The following is a 15,139-nucleotide window of genomic DNA, read 5'->3' as shown; positions in this document are numbered from 1 at the left end:
ATCTAGTTAAGAGAAATCCCTCAATCCTGATGTATACCAGCCCGGCCTAATCTACAAACCAAAAATCCTGACAACCTTCATTTTTAAGCAGATATGCTTTATAATATTTCCCTGCTTGGACTTTTAAATTGTTTATTATATTATTCATATTTTAAATGCGGATAGCTTTATAAAATAATCGTGTTAAACACACAGAGAGGCTAAATGGACCTGGATGTTGCATTCATATCGGTGTAATCAGGATTATTACACGGCTCACATGAATACTTGATTCTGATTGGACAGTGACCAAATTATCTGGTTAAATATTTACGTATAAATAGCATAATATTTTATGCTATCTTTCTTCACATGTGATAACATAATTTGAACTCAAATCATAATTTCATGTATTTATTTATTTATGAAGTAGTGGTGCAATAAGTGGAATAATGTACAGTCACATATACAATCATTATAGCAACACAAACCCATAATGAAAGTACACAGGAATACTGAGAAATGAGTAGGTTTAGTTAATGTAAAAAATATAATACTTCATCTTGGATAAAAGTTAATCCTTCACAATGTCTGGAAGCAATTAAATAATGGGCAATTAATGTACATTAAATTCTTATGTTGCTTTACTCTTACTGCATGGAAGGAGTCGGTCTTAATGTGTCTATATAACTCACTCACCATGTGCGTCTGAAGTGCAGAAACAGAACTGAGATAAATGGAACATTTGTCTGCCTTGACAGAAGACAGCAAATTAGGATTAATAGATATATATGACAGCAATAGCGGATCCAGGTGATCAATTCCAGCCAATTTTTAGGCCTGGCTCACTGTCCTCACCTCTGTCTCTGAGGAGAAAACATGCTTTTATTTCAAATAGTGTGTCTGCATATTCTAGTGTGGTTTAGCGCCTAGCAAAGTGTTTCAAATTACTTAAATATGATATCATGATGTAACCGTGTTAACATTCACAAGGCTATAATTTATGACAGTACTGTTCTGCACTGTAGAATTATTTGTACTACAGAAATGAATAACTCATATGGCTTATGATCACTTTATCAGTCAGTCAGACTGTTTGACTATAAAACAGGTAAAAAACTAAACAAAACATTGCATTCTGCCCAAGAACCACCCACTTTACATGTCAGTCAGATGGTCTTTTAAAGCAACCAGTCATAGGTAATTTAGCTTTTATGTGCTGTTTAGAGGCTGTTCTTGTAAATACAAATACAAAAAATGTTCTTTGTTTCCAAGTGGACTGTAAAAAAACATAGCATGCCACATAGCAATGAGCTAAAAACACTCAGAACACCTTAGAAACTGCATGGCAAAAACACTCAGAACACATTAGTGCATAATAGCAGCAGGTTGAAAACAAATACAACACCTTAGTAACTGTGTAGCAACAAGTTAAAAACAACCACAGCACCTTAGTAACTGCATACAGCAGCAACAAGTTAAAAACAATCACAACACTGGTTGCCACAAAACAACAAGCACAAACACTCAGAATATCTTAGAAAGCACAAAATAAAAACAATCAGAACACCTTAGTAACTGCATAGCAACAAGCTAAAAATACTCAGAGTACCTTAGCAACCACATACAGTAACAACATGCTAAAACACTCAGAAAACCTTAAGGCTAATATACTTCAAAAGTAATAGAAGAACGAACTGATTTGATGCCATTTCGAACAAAATCAGGCCAAAACGAAGTTCTTTTTGGGAGTTCGAAAATGCGAAACACCTCAGTACAACAGATCTCGTGCAAACATACCCATGTTGCTATAATCAGATGCTTTTTCTTATGCTTTCTTTAAAAACATGCTTGCTGTTCTATCATTTTTGTTGTGTTAATTTTGTTACTGAGAGGAAAGCTGAATATTCACATATTCATCTAAACGTTGTTCTCAGCAGTGTGGGCAGCGTTGGGGTGTTCGATAACAGTATACTGCTGCTCACATATTTCGAACTTCGTTTTACCCCTAAACGAAGAACGAAAAAGAACTTCGCTGTTAATATACCGGGGCCTTTAGTAACAAGCTAAACACACTCAGAACACCTTAGTAACTGCATAGCAACAAGCTAAAACACTCAAAACACTTTAGCAACCATACAGCTCCACACTGGCAACCACCCACACTACTTTAGCATTGTGAATGTGAGTTTTGCATGGGCAAACATCACTCGTTATCTTTAGAGAATGTGTTAGTTTTAAATAATTGTTTTTGATATGTCCACTTTATAAATGTTACCTTTTCTTTAGTTTACTGACAAAAAAGCTGCTGCCTATTGAGTTGACAGATAGATTCCCTGGCTTTTTTTGTCCGTACACTCAGTGAAGGTTAATGGCATTTGGTGGCATCATGATCCCTAGGCGTTCATCCCTCCAGCTCTCTAGGTGTCTGCCGTCGCCTGCTTCCTCATGCTCCGCTCCACAGTTATGAGGTGACATTGATGAACCATCTGTTAGGTTCATGTTACCCCAGCAGTGGCTGTGATGGGCGTCAAGACGAGGCGCTTTCTGACACTCGTGAGCTCCTGTACTGCCTGCTCAGCTACTTTAAGCTCCAAAATAATCACCACCGACCAGCAGCAACTCATCAGTCTGTCCTCTGAGACTCACAGGAGGGTTTGGGTAGAAGCGGAAGACGGGATACGGATGTGTCTGACTTAGAGGATCAAAGGGTGAATCTCACAAAACCCGTCAAGCATGTTGCCAAGAGTCATTTTTCACACCAAAATCATAAAGAAATTGATGTTTTACTTAAGGCCTGTTTTTAGGACCATTAAGATTTATTTGCATTGCATTTTTATTCCTTATTTTTTTAATGGACCTAAAAGAGGATTAATTTTATTCATGTTAATAATAATAATAATAGTAATAATAATAATAATAATTATTATTATTAGCAATACATAATAAATATTATAAATAATTATTAGTTAATAAGTATTATATATAATTATGTATAGTATTTTTTATTAGTATTATTATTATTATTATATGTTTTTGAAAGAAGAGTCTTTTGTTCACCAAGGCTGCATGTATTTAATCAAAAAAAGTATTATTATATTACTGATGTAGATTTTGGGCTAAAATGTGACCCGGACATTATGTGAGATTCACCTGAAGAGGCTTTGTAGACATCAGAGTTATCTGTGTATTCAGCTATGCCATTTAATATTATTTTTATATGCATGAACAGTAAAGGATTGTGCATTTAACATCTAAAAAGAGAAATGTGAGCCTCTCCAGTTTGTGAGTGGGCGTTCTGGCTTTTTTGAAACACTGGAGTTCAAATGCACATCTCTCTCAGCTGGCCTACACACTCATGCTGGATGCACGGCTATATGAACCGTTTGGCTGGTATGTAGTTCTGTAGGAGTTGTGCCGTTTTTGATTTTATTTTTGGATCAAAAGCAATGCGAGGAGAAACAGATTCAACCTCCACACATGGGCGTAAGGTTTCAGAGGGCCACGAACCTTAAGAATTGAGTCATTCCTGTTTGCTTTGTAGACGCATCACTTCCGCATCTTGTGTTTGCACCTTGTTGCGTGCAAGATCACGGAAAATCGAATCAACCTCTTTTAGGAGGTTCCAAATTTAAAGAAGTTTTCTCAAGAAACTTAACATTGAACACATTGCGCTGCATGAAATCAAGTCAACGGGTGAACTTTAATCTTCATTAAACAAGCTGCAGGAATAATTCGCTCAACAATAAATATTATTTCATTATTCGCACACCCTGATGTTGTTCCAAAGTTTTATTTATTTATTTATTTGTTTATTTGTATGTTTGTTTGCTTATTTATTTATTTATTTACTTGTTTGTTTGTTTGTTTGTTTGTTTGTTTGCTTGTAAAACATAGAAACAGAAATGGAAGAGTTGTTTAAAACAAAAAGTTCACAGTGACCAGAGGCTCCACAAAGATCCTGAACAGCATCTTTAAAGGTCAATAAGTGAAACTGAAGATGGAGGACAGTGTGCTCTGTAGAAAATGCAGTCTAATGATCCTTTCCAAAATATGTTGGATGTGCTCAATCATGCATGCAGAACTTGTAGATTAACTTTCTGAGAGAGATCGATGAAGTTTCAAATAAAATGCATCACGCTTTCTTACATTTGGGATTTCAAAAGTAAAAAAAAAAATAAAGACAATTATAGTACAGATAAATTGAGGCCACTTAAGTCTAGAACAGGACATGCAAGTCTGTTGAATTGAGTGATGTGCTGGTTATGCTGTGAGGGCTTTTCTCTTTTGTTTTTTGTTGCTCTAGTGCACTGAAGAAACTTTTGCTGAAAACACTAATCAGATAACTGAGGAGAAACAATGAATATGGGTGAATGAATAAAATGAATGAATAAGAGTATTTATTACAGTTATTTTGCAAATTATTCAAAAACTCTTCTTGACTAGTTCATCACACTTTAAATGGAAGGTCAAGTAGTGCAATGCATTGTGGGATATTGTGTTTAGCACCAGGTGCTGTGTTGTATACTGCACGTTTTAAAAACTGTAGTAAGACAGGTTTATATGTAAATGCATGTATATTTATGTATTCATTTAATTTCAGTAAGATTTATTGTTTTTGAAAGACTGCATTTATTTCATCAACAGAAGCAGTGTTTATTTTAGTATCATTATATACTATTATATAGATATACTATTAATTTTTATAATTTTGAATTCATTTCAATTTTTAGATTTTCTGTTTTCATTTAAAATTTAGTTTTAGTTGTTTTAGTAATTTGTTGTGTTTTTTTTCTTTTTCTTTTTTATACGTCTCTATATTTCTTATTAATTTGTATTGCCTTTTTAGTTTGAGCTAACTTAAAGTACTTAAACTAAAATAAAATGAGAAACAATGCCTTGGCAACTAGTGGAAATAAAATGTTTAAGATTTTCATATTTTATTTTCATTTTATTTCAGGTAACATTTATTTCAAGTAACAAAACTTTGTTTTAGTTTTAATTTGTTTTAGTTAACTATAATAACCCTACAGTACCATCAAAAACAGTAATATTGTGACATTATTACAATTTAAAATAACTGCTTTTTTATATGAATGAATATATATATATATATATATATATATATTATTATCAATGTTGAAAACAGTTGAGCTGCTTGATATTTTTTGTGGAAATCTTAATACTGTTTTCAGGACACTTTGATTAATAGAAAATTCATTCATTGCATTTTAATGCATTATTGCTGAATGGAAGGTATAATTTCTTTCAAAGAGAAAGAGAAGAAATAAGACCTACAGTCCTTCAGAATCAGAGAAACAAAAATGATGTACTTTACAGCTCAATATGTGCATAAAAGTGCAGCTGATCATGTAAGAAATAACAGTTTTAGAAGAACACTTGCAATTATTAGTGAATGAGAGCCATTTTCTTTTCTCTCTCTCTTTCTGTATATAACATTCATGAATCAATACCCACACGTTCCTCTTCTTGGCTCGGCTCCTGTAATCTTTGCAGGTTTGCTGTGCCATTTGGCACAATCATATAGTTGATAAACTTGAGTTCAAATGGCCCTCAATGGTCATGTGCTCTTATGGCTGCAAGCTAAAAGCATGTGAAATGTGTTTGCCGCCTTTAGCCAGATGGCCATATGCCTCCCATGCTGAATGAATTCAGTGCTAATCTGCAGCCTGAACATATAAAAATACTAAAAAAGCATCATGTCCAAAAAAAGGAACCTTCAATTAAGTTTGTTATAAGAATTGTCTTAGTCTACAGGAATAGATCAATACTTCAGTAAGGAGGCAAAAGCACAATTAAGGCTTTGTGTGTGGAGTAAACTGAATCATCTTGACCTGTTCAAGTCTCATTTATGAACAAAGTAATTTTGAATCAGATTTTTTCAGTGAATTGATTGAGCTGATTCACAAAAATGTTCAAAATGGTTTGTTCATAGGCCTATAGGCACTTGTCTAATGGTTAAAATTAAATTTCCAGAAAAAAATGTTTCTTACATATCAATTTTATTTGTTTTATTTTTTCCTCCCACATTTTGCCAATGAGTAATAATTGTGAAGCCTGCTACTGTATATAGTTGATGCCTTTAGAAAAAAACAACACATCTTTAAAGTCAAGAAAATGATGTACTTTACAGCTCAATATGTGCATAAAAGTGCAGCTGATCATGTAAGAAATAACAGTTTTAGAAGAACACTTGCAATTATTAGTGAATGAGAGCCATTTTCTTTTCTCTCTCTCTTTCTGTATATAACATTCATGAATCAATACCCACACGTTCCTCTTCTTGGCTCGGCTCCTGTAATCTTTGCAGGTTTGCTGTGCCATTTGGCACAATCATATAGTTGATAAACTTGAGTTCAAATGGCCCTCAATGGTCATGTGCTCTTATGGCTGCAAGCTAAAAGCATGTGAAATGTGTTTGCCGCCTTTAGCCAGATGGCCATATGCCTCCCATGCTGAATGAATTCAGTGCTAATCTGCAGCCTGAACATATAAAAATACTAAAAAAGCATCATGTCCAAAAAAAGGAACCTTCAATTAAGTTTGTTATAAGAATTGTCTTAGTCTACAGGAATAGATCAATACTTCAGTAAGGAGGCAAAAGCACAATTAAGGCTTTGTGTGTGGAGTAAACTGAATCATCTTGGCCTGTTCAAGTCTCATTTATGAACAAAGTAATTTTGAATCAGATCTTTTCAGTGAATTGATTGAGCTGATTCACAAAAATGTTCAAAATGGTTTGTTCATAGGCCTATAGGCACTTGTCTAATGGTTAAAATTAAATTTCCAGAAAAAAATATGTTTCTTACATATCAATTTTGTTTTATTTTTTCCTCCCACATTTTGCCAATGAGTAATAATTGTGAAGCCTGCTACTGTATATAGTTGATGCCTTTAGAAAAAAACAACACATCTTTAAAGTCAAGTCACCTTTATTTATATAGTGCTTTAAACAATACAGATTGTGTCAAAGCAGCTTTACAGGTTTAAACAGGAAAAACGTGTGCCGATAATGCAAGAGGAAAATAGAAAACAAGTCAGTTTAGAAAAAAGACAGTTCATTGTTGATTCATTGATGTCATCGTCCAGCTCTGTTCAAAAGTATTGAACGTATTAAAAGTATTAAACTGTGAGACAAAATGTGCTAAAAATCGATTTAAATGAGCATTTTAGAGCCAAATCATCCAGTTTGTGTAATTGACATGTCAACAACATTTATACAAATCCCTCGAGTCACATTCTTTGTCTATATTGAGATGCTGTGTCGCTGCCAAATTGGCAGTTTGTGGTGGAATGGGTCTGTGCTGCAGACGGTGGGTGATATAATTAGGGCTAATTTTCTGTTTTCTGTTCTTTTGATAACAGGGTAAACCACAGACTCTCACAACCCAGTCCCAGTGTAACAGAATGGTGCAGGACGCCTACAGACTTTCATAGATGCAGCGATTATTTCAGGCAAGTACAAATAGAGAACTCAAAATGGCGATAGAGAAAGAGAGAAATCTGTCATTTTGTACTGAAACTCTGCAACCTTCTGCAAACTAATGTCTTCATCCCAGTCTCTCACTTTCAGAGGAGGAGAGATGTTCTCTGGTGTTTTCCGGAGGGAACTCTTCACTTATTTCCTGTCTCTTGACCTCAGCTGCAGATCGGTGTCTTTTAAGCGTTCCTTCAAGCTATTCTGTTGGTGAAGGTTAATCGAAAACAATGGCTAGCTGCTGGGATTCACAAAGCTGCCACATTTAATCCCCTCGTTCGCTGTGAGATAAACTCTGGATTTTCCACAAGATCTTGTCTTAATTTGTGCAGATTATCTACAGTGGATGATTCCCGCCAGCAAATATACCGACACAGCTCGTTGTCAGTGGCTTAAGCAGGTAGTAGCCGCATATTTGTGTGTATAACAGCCGGATCTAGAATTTGGAGGCCAAGTTTAAAAGGTACGATTTAAAAAAAAAAGTAAACATTTTAGTAAAGTAAAGTTCTATCAAACATTGATAATGGCCTCAATCTTTTAAACGACTGAGAAGATAGTGATCAAACTACATTTTATGTAAATTTCAGCAAGTTATGTTTGAGGTACATTACACCAGAGGTGTAAAGTATTTGAGTAATTAATTACTGTACTTGAGTATCTTTTTGGATACTCTAAATTTATTAATAAAGCAAAAATAAATGCCTGTATATCACAAATGAATCTCTTGAGAGAGAAGGAGAGAACATGTTTTAGCATATATGGCTATTTTACGATACATTTGAGGATTGTAACTGTAAACCCGAACAGTACTACTAACTTATAAAGATTAAGAACACTGCAATTAAAGTCTGTTAAATCGTTGATGCAACTTATAACAATTACATTTTCTGAACGAGGAATTTATTTTTATTTTTATGTGGCTCAACAGTTTTGAGTAAACTCTTATATTTAAATTATTATTTTTAAGTTTACTGAGTGACGTAAAGTGACGTCACCTCGTTGCTCTAACCGACGTTCAGAAGAATCCATTTACCATGGCGGAGACTTGCAAGTGACCGGAGCAAACTTAATGGAACAACTTGTAAGTAAAAGTGATCAAACTACATTTTATGTAAATTTCAGCAAGTTATGTTTGAGGTACATTACACCAGAGGTGTAAAGTATTTGAGTAATTAATTACTGTACTTGAGTATCTTTTTGGATACTCTGTAGTTTTACTGAGTATCAAAGCGATTAGCAACTTTTACTCTCTACTTAACTACATTTTCTACAAAGTATCTGTATCCTTTACTCCACTACATTTGTTATGAGTGTTGCAGTTACACATTTCATTTTGCATGGCACCTAGCTTTTTCTGCAGCAGTTTATTTCTGCTACAAAAGAAGTGATATCACCAACTACAGGGCACTGAAAGTACTATATCTAGTGTGTTTTGCCCTTACTTACCCAAACTTGTCAACAAGGCTACTTTACGTGAATGTGAGTTCCTTAGCAAGTAGTTGTGAATCACAGGTGTTTTATATATGAGATGAGGACATGACTGCAGCCGGCAATGAGGCTGAAACCAGCACATCTAGTGCAAGAAGGCTTTGACTTTTTCATTTTACTTAACATTATTTCAATCATGACAACTCCCGGATGATTTTAGCATGGTGATGCATATGACAATGTTAATGTATTATTTTTGTGTGGCTCAACAGTTTTGAGTAAACTCTTCTATTTAAATTATTATTTTTAAGTTTACTGAGTGACGTAAAGTGACGTCACCTCGTTGCTCTAACCGACGTTCAGAAGAATCCATTCAACATGGCGGAGACTCGCAAGCGACCGGAGCAAACTTAATGGAACAACTTGTAAGTAAATCAAAACAACTGTGAAAATTTCTTATTTGCTTTTTGAGTGTTGTAAGAATATCATGATAAAGGAATGTTTTCATTTTTGGGAAACGCTGTTTTTACACAGCGCTGTAAAGCGCGCCATTTCCCTAGTGCTTTTGAATGCGCATTTTGAATGCTATTTTAGCGTCACTGCTTATAGTATAATGTTAAAGTCAAAGAAGGGCACTAATGTTAACGTTAGCCGGGATTTTTTCAGTAAACGCAGTCCTAATGAGGACATGACTGCAGCCGGCAATGAGGCTGAAACCAGCACATCTAGTGCAAGAAGGCTTTGACTTTTTCATTTTACTTAACATTATTTCAATCATGACAACTCCCGGATCTAATACACAGACATGAATTTTGCAATATATTAAATTTACAAAAGCAATCTACAAACTTGTAGTAAACCTTTACAAACTTTCTTTAATTGCAGGCTGAGCTGGTTGCTGAATACAAAAGAGTGAGCCTCAACACTTAAGGTAACGTTAACTTCTATTCAGTTGAAGAGCAAGTTGTGTATACACTTACTTGTGCGTGTTTGTGGTTTTCTAGGTTTGTGCTGAGTTTCACCATATCAGAGAAAGTGGCACACACCAGCAAGATTTCACAGATGCTGCATGACATTCTAAATGTTTGATCTTCAGGTGAGTGCAAATTCACAAACACTAACTACCTACATCACTGTCTTCATTGTATATAAAATAAAGTTGGCCTGCTTGTTTAACATGTTTTTTTTGTTTGTTTACATGATGTCATGCTCTCCCAGTGTACGTGTGTGAAGAGAACTACTCTTCAGGACATGAAATGTAAGTATTAAGTGCATTAATAGATCTGAAATAGAGTGGGGGAACTATGACGTCAGAACCTGGAAGTGTAATTCGCCGCGGGTTCCTTTGAGATTTTCCAATGGGTTTTTTTTTAATGGGGTTTTTCAATTTATGAATAAAATAAAGCCTGTGGTAAATATATCTTGACGATACTTCTACGTATTGATCTACAATATAAACTGCACACACTCACAGCCTAAACCTTCTTATCTAGCTACTTACTAAAAACGTACGTTTTCAAAAATGAACATAACTGCTTCAAAAAATTTATTTTGGGTATGGATGTGTGTAATTTACGTTGTACAACAAAACGTAAAAGTATCGTCAAGTTATGTTTACCACAGGCTTTATTTTAATTGAAAAACCCCATAGGAAAATCTAGAAGGAACCCATGGCGAATTACTCTTCCGGGTTCTGATGTTATAGTTCCCCCACTCTATTGGCAGTAAATATAAATGTCTACTTTTAGTCTCTGAAGTTAAAGTTTTACCCTCTTTGCTTATTCCAGGAGGAATTGGGCGAGCCAGACATCACTGACACAAACACCTCTCCTGCTGATTTTGTTATCATGGACAACGAAACCACTACAAGTCCTGCAAGCACTGCAGTTGTGATGAGATGATCTTCCAGTGTTTGACATTCAGAAATACACAGTTCATGCGGTTTAAAAAAGGCTGAATAAAAAATCCTCAATTGTATAGCCACAGTTGTGCGTGTGTTTTTTTTATGCATAAGTGTATTTTTTGAGTTAGTATTTGTATTTAATAAAGCACTACTGCATTAAAATAATTGGTAAATGAAAAACATTACGTATGATAAACAATAATTTTAAGTACACTGCACTTAAACATTAAAACAAATTTAAACTTTTAGTTTGACTTAATTGTTATTTATAATTAATGTTAACTTAAAAAATTTGAGTTGCTTAATTAATTTTTTTTAGGTAATCGGTGTCCACAAAAATTGAGTTTTCTGAACTTATCGGGTTTTACAGTGTAGTGAATGCTAGTCAGCCATATAAATGCAAGGCAGTAAGCTCATTGGCTGCATATGCAGCATGAACCAATCAGATTGTGCTAAGTCGTTTAGCTCTCTGAATATCATCGGTTACATTAACAACCCGTCGCCTGCGCCATCTAGAGTTTCATGACTGAACTATATATTTTATTTATCCTTAATACTAATAAAAGAGACCTTTTTGAAGGATTTTTTTTTTTCAGTTTTGAGGTGTTCAGTTTTATTTTGGTTTTATAAATAAACGTGATTGCTCTCCTCACAAACCAACTTTTTCTTGTTTTTCACTGGCATGTCTCTGACTAGTGCATCTTTGAGCCTATATTTAGTATAAGTAAAATACTTAAGTACTGTTAAAATCAGATACTCTAAGACATTTACTCAAGTTGTTTTGTAACTGGGGACTTGTAACTTGTAATGGAGTTATTTTCACTGTAAGGTATGTGTACTTTTACTCGGGTATGGTTTTCAGGTGCTCTTTACACCTCTGCATTAAACTCTCAGACAGCAGACAGACAGCACGTTGAAGCGCCCAGGCTGCCATTTTCTCCTTCTCCGAAAGCGATGGTGTAGTCAAAACATCCGATAATGTGGGTTTTTTAGGTAATGTGTGTACTCCCTGGACCTCTGCAGGCTTCTCGTACATGCTACTGTGTATTGTGCATGACAGAATATCGTCTGTCTCAAATTCGTTGACTTTCAATGACTGAAAATCAAGGTTTTTTTTATTTTTATTTATTTTTTTAACCAGGGAAGAAGTGGTTTTGATGATGATTTGTTTTTATTGTCTCTTATAATAAAAATCCTTTATTTAAACCCATGAAAATTCAGATCCTGTTGTAAATAACAGTAAAAGAAAATCACTTTTTAAAACTGTTGTTCCATTTTTTACCCCCGAGCAAATTTGTATATATCACTCAAATCTGTGTGCTCTTAATGTTTACCATTTAAATAGAATCATTTTACCCCGCTTTTACATTTGGCACAAATATTTTGAATTTTTCTGAGAAACTTTGCATTCATTAGCAAAAAGTACAATAATTTTGTGAGAGAATGCAAAGTATCTTGGGGGAATAAAAAACTTTTGCGAGAAAACAAAGTTTCTTGTGAGAATGCGTAACTTTTACATGTGAATCAGTTTCTTGGGGGAAAGCAAAAGTTTCTTGAGCATGATTTTTTCTCCCATTGCATTTTTGTCCATCATCATGTCCCCTTAGGAGCTCCGTGTAATGCAAATAAATTACAAATAAAATATTTTTTTTCCTTTTTGACTTTAATGCAATAACAAACTCCCAAATGTCTTCTTCCAAAAGAGAGCACAATGACGCTTGTGGTCCAAAGGCTTCACACGCTACAGCCGTTTCCATTCTTATGTTCAAAAGCAGGCTGCAGGTTAACAGCAGAAGTTGATTAAAAGACTTCAAACGACCATCATTTACATCAAAATCCAATCTAAACACATAAAGCACATCTGATTGTTGGACTCTCGTCGGCCCGCCGCGTGTGTGATTTTCCTGCAGAGAATCGTGATGAGTGATATTGTGTGGTACTAAGAGTGGGTGGCGTAAATAAACTCAATTTCATACTCTCGCAAGGCTGCGGCAGATGCCTGGGGCAGATGATGCAAATACAGCAGCTCCTCGGCATGTCGAGGAGCTCGGCTCGGCGCCCGGAGAGAGAAAGACTGATAATTACTACTGCACATTATGACAGCGACACTTCCCCCTCCACAGTGTCATCACTTACCGCTTTCCTCCTTATCACACCGTGTAGACGGCCATCATAAGCCACAATATTCCAGCCCATCGTTTTTCCTGCGAAGGTAAAGGTTAAATGTGGACTTTGATGTCATTTCTGAAGACCCAGAAACCTTGCAGGAAGATGTGAATTCTCTGTAGAAACGGTGCAGGCCTTTTTTTTTTTTTGATAAGGGGTGGATGGTTTTTACCCTGGGATTTCATTTAAAGCCACAAGCTATGAAAAACTTTGAATGTCAGTCGGCCTGAACAGGTGATTGCAAAACCAGTGACCTTTACTCTTAAAAAAGAATAGTGGAAACACATCAAACAAGGCCTCAGACCGTTCCCCAGACAGCCCTCGCTCAACGTAAGTCGATGCGTTTTTAAGACATCTTAAGACTGTATTTCTTGCTTTAACCTGTGGAGTTCGTCTCATGGGGTTCTTATGTTTAAGTTGAGAGAAAGTGATATTTCTCTTAAATATCAGCGTTTTAGGATTGAGTTTCAGATAATGCTGTCTGAGTGGATGCACCTTGAACAGTATATCATGTGACATGGTTCACTTTAACGTTAATACATTGACTACTTAACATTATTATCTAGCATACAGCCTTTGTTCAGTATTAAATGTACTATCACAATATTTTCACTCTCCTTTGTACATCCCTGGTCAATATTTTCTTTAAATAAAAATTAGAATAAGGTCTTCAATTTACTCTGAATATGACAAAAGTTTGCTTAGACGTAAATGTGTAGGAGAAAGTTATAATTTCACAATGCTTACCTGGAGAATGTTGCATGAACATTTAAATTAAAATGTCAGAAGTTTGCCTTTACATACTTATTTTGTAATTAAATTAGTGGATTGTTGAACTTCCAGATTAACAAAAACCAAGGAAGGAGCTTAATAGTCTTTACAGTCAATGTCATATCAAAATGGTATTTGAAATATACATTTCAAGTCTTATTGTGTTGTTAATGTTAACTAAAACTATTACAATCATTTTCATCATTTGAAACTATATATATATATATAGAGAGAGAGAGAGAGAGAGAGATGGAAAAAATGTCAAATTGGCAACTGAGATAAAATAATTTAAAGTTAAAATACTAAAATGACGAACTGAAATAAAAATAAAGCTAAATAGGAATATAAAAAACTGACAAAAATACTAAAACAATCTCAAAATAAATTGAAAACTGAAAATATAATAAAGGCTCATTCAGAATATGAATAAATGCTGGTAAAATAATAGTATATAAAGATACTATGTAAATTATACTAAACTTACACTAATTGTAAATGAATCAATGCGTTTTATTCTATATAGAAATAATTTAGTTTGTCGAAGTAATACAATTATTAAAACTGAAATAAAAATAAAGTTAAATAAGAATATTAAAAAAAATAAAGAAAATTACTGAGAGTTGAACTAAAATAAAATGAAAACTGAAAATATAATAAATGCTATGTGTCACATAGGCGGCTTAAGGTTTTTTTTTGTACTACATTGGTTTCTTGGTAAGTAAAACGGGTTATGCAATACTGTTGACCTTTTAAACTTCAGGGCCTGTATTTACAAAACATCTTAAAGGGATAGGTCACCCAAAAATTAAAATACAGTCATCATTTACTCACCCTCATGTCGTTCCAAATCTGTATGAGTTGCTTTCTTATGTTGAACACAAAAGAAGATATTTTGAAGATTGCTGGTAATCAAACAGTTGGTGGTTGCCATTGACTTCCATAGGAAAAGAAATACTATGGAAGTCAATGGCAACCACCAACTGTTTGATTACCAGCAATCTTCAAAATATCTTCTTTTGTGTTCAACATAAGAAAGCAACTCATACAGGTTTGGAACGACATGAGGGTGAGTAAATGATGACAGAATTTTCATTTTTGGGTGAACTATCCCTTTAAGGCTAAAAGTCGCTCATAACTCGCAGATTTAGGAGAAAATCTTTAAAATAATGGGCGTGTCAGTTCTAAATTTAGGATTCCTAAATTTTTGTTCTAAAATCACGCAGTCCGTGACGGACAAATCGTTAAGGCTGGTCTATGTGGTAATATCGGGCAGGACATCCATATGCAGGGGCGGACTTACCCATTAGGCAAAGGTAGGCGACCGCCTTGGGCCCCCAAAAGCCAAGGGCCCCCTAAAATGCTTTTCATATAGGATATGCGCATTAAGCGCGGAC

General features: G+C 34.7%; 1 long non-coding RNA gene across 2 annotated transcripts; it reads left to right on the top strand.

The window, feature by feature from the left end:
* The first annotated feature begins 9,169 nt into the window (after window positions 1–9,169).
* On the top strand, window positions 9,170–10,888 carry LOC107728901 (uncharacterized). Of its 2 annotated transcripts, none has more exons than XR_001638520.1 (4): window positions 9,170–9,330; window positions 9,910–10,001; window positions 10,124–10,163; window positions 10,693–10,888. It is a non-coding gene; the product is annotated as an uncharacterized LOC107728901 (long non-coding RNA). The 2 variants fall into 2 exon arrangements; XR_001638519.1 differs by lacking the exon at window positions 9,170–9,330 and adding an exon at window positions 9,791–9,836.
* The last annotated feature ends 4,251 nt before the right edge of the window (window positions 10,889–15,139 follow it).

The sequence above is a fragment of the Sinocyclocheilus rhinocerous genome, unplaced genomic scaffold, assembly GCF_001515625.1.
Source record: "Sinocyclocheilus rhinocerous isolate Xijiao unplaced genomic scaffold, SAMN03320098_v1.1 scaffold727, whole genome shotgun sequence".
NCBI classification, from domain to species: Eukaryota; Metazoa; Chordata; class Actinopteri; order Cypriniformes; family Cyprinidae; genus Sinocyclocheilus; species Sinocyclocheilus rhinocerous.
The sequence above is the reverse complement of the archived record's forward strand: the minus strand, read 5'-3'. Positions and strand labels throughout refer to the sequence as shown.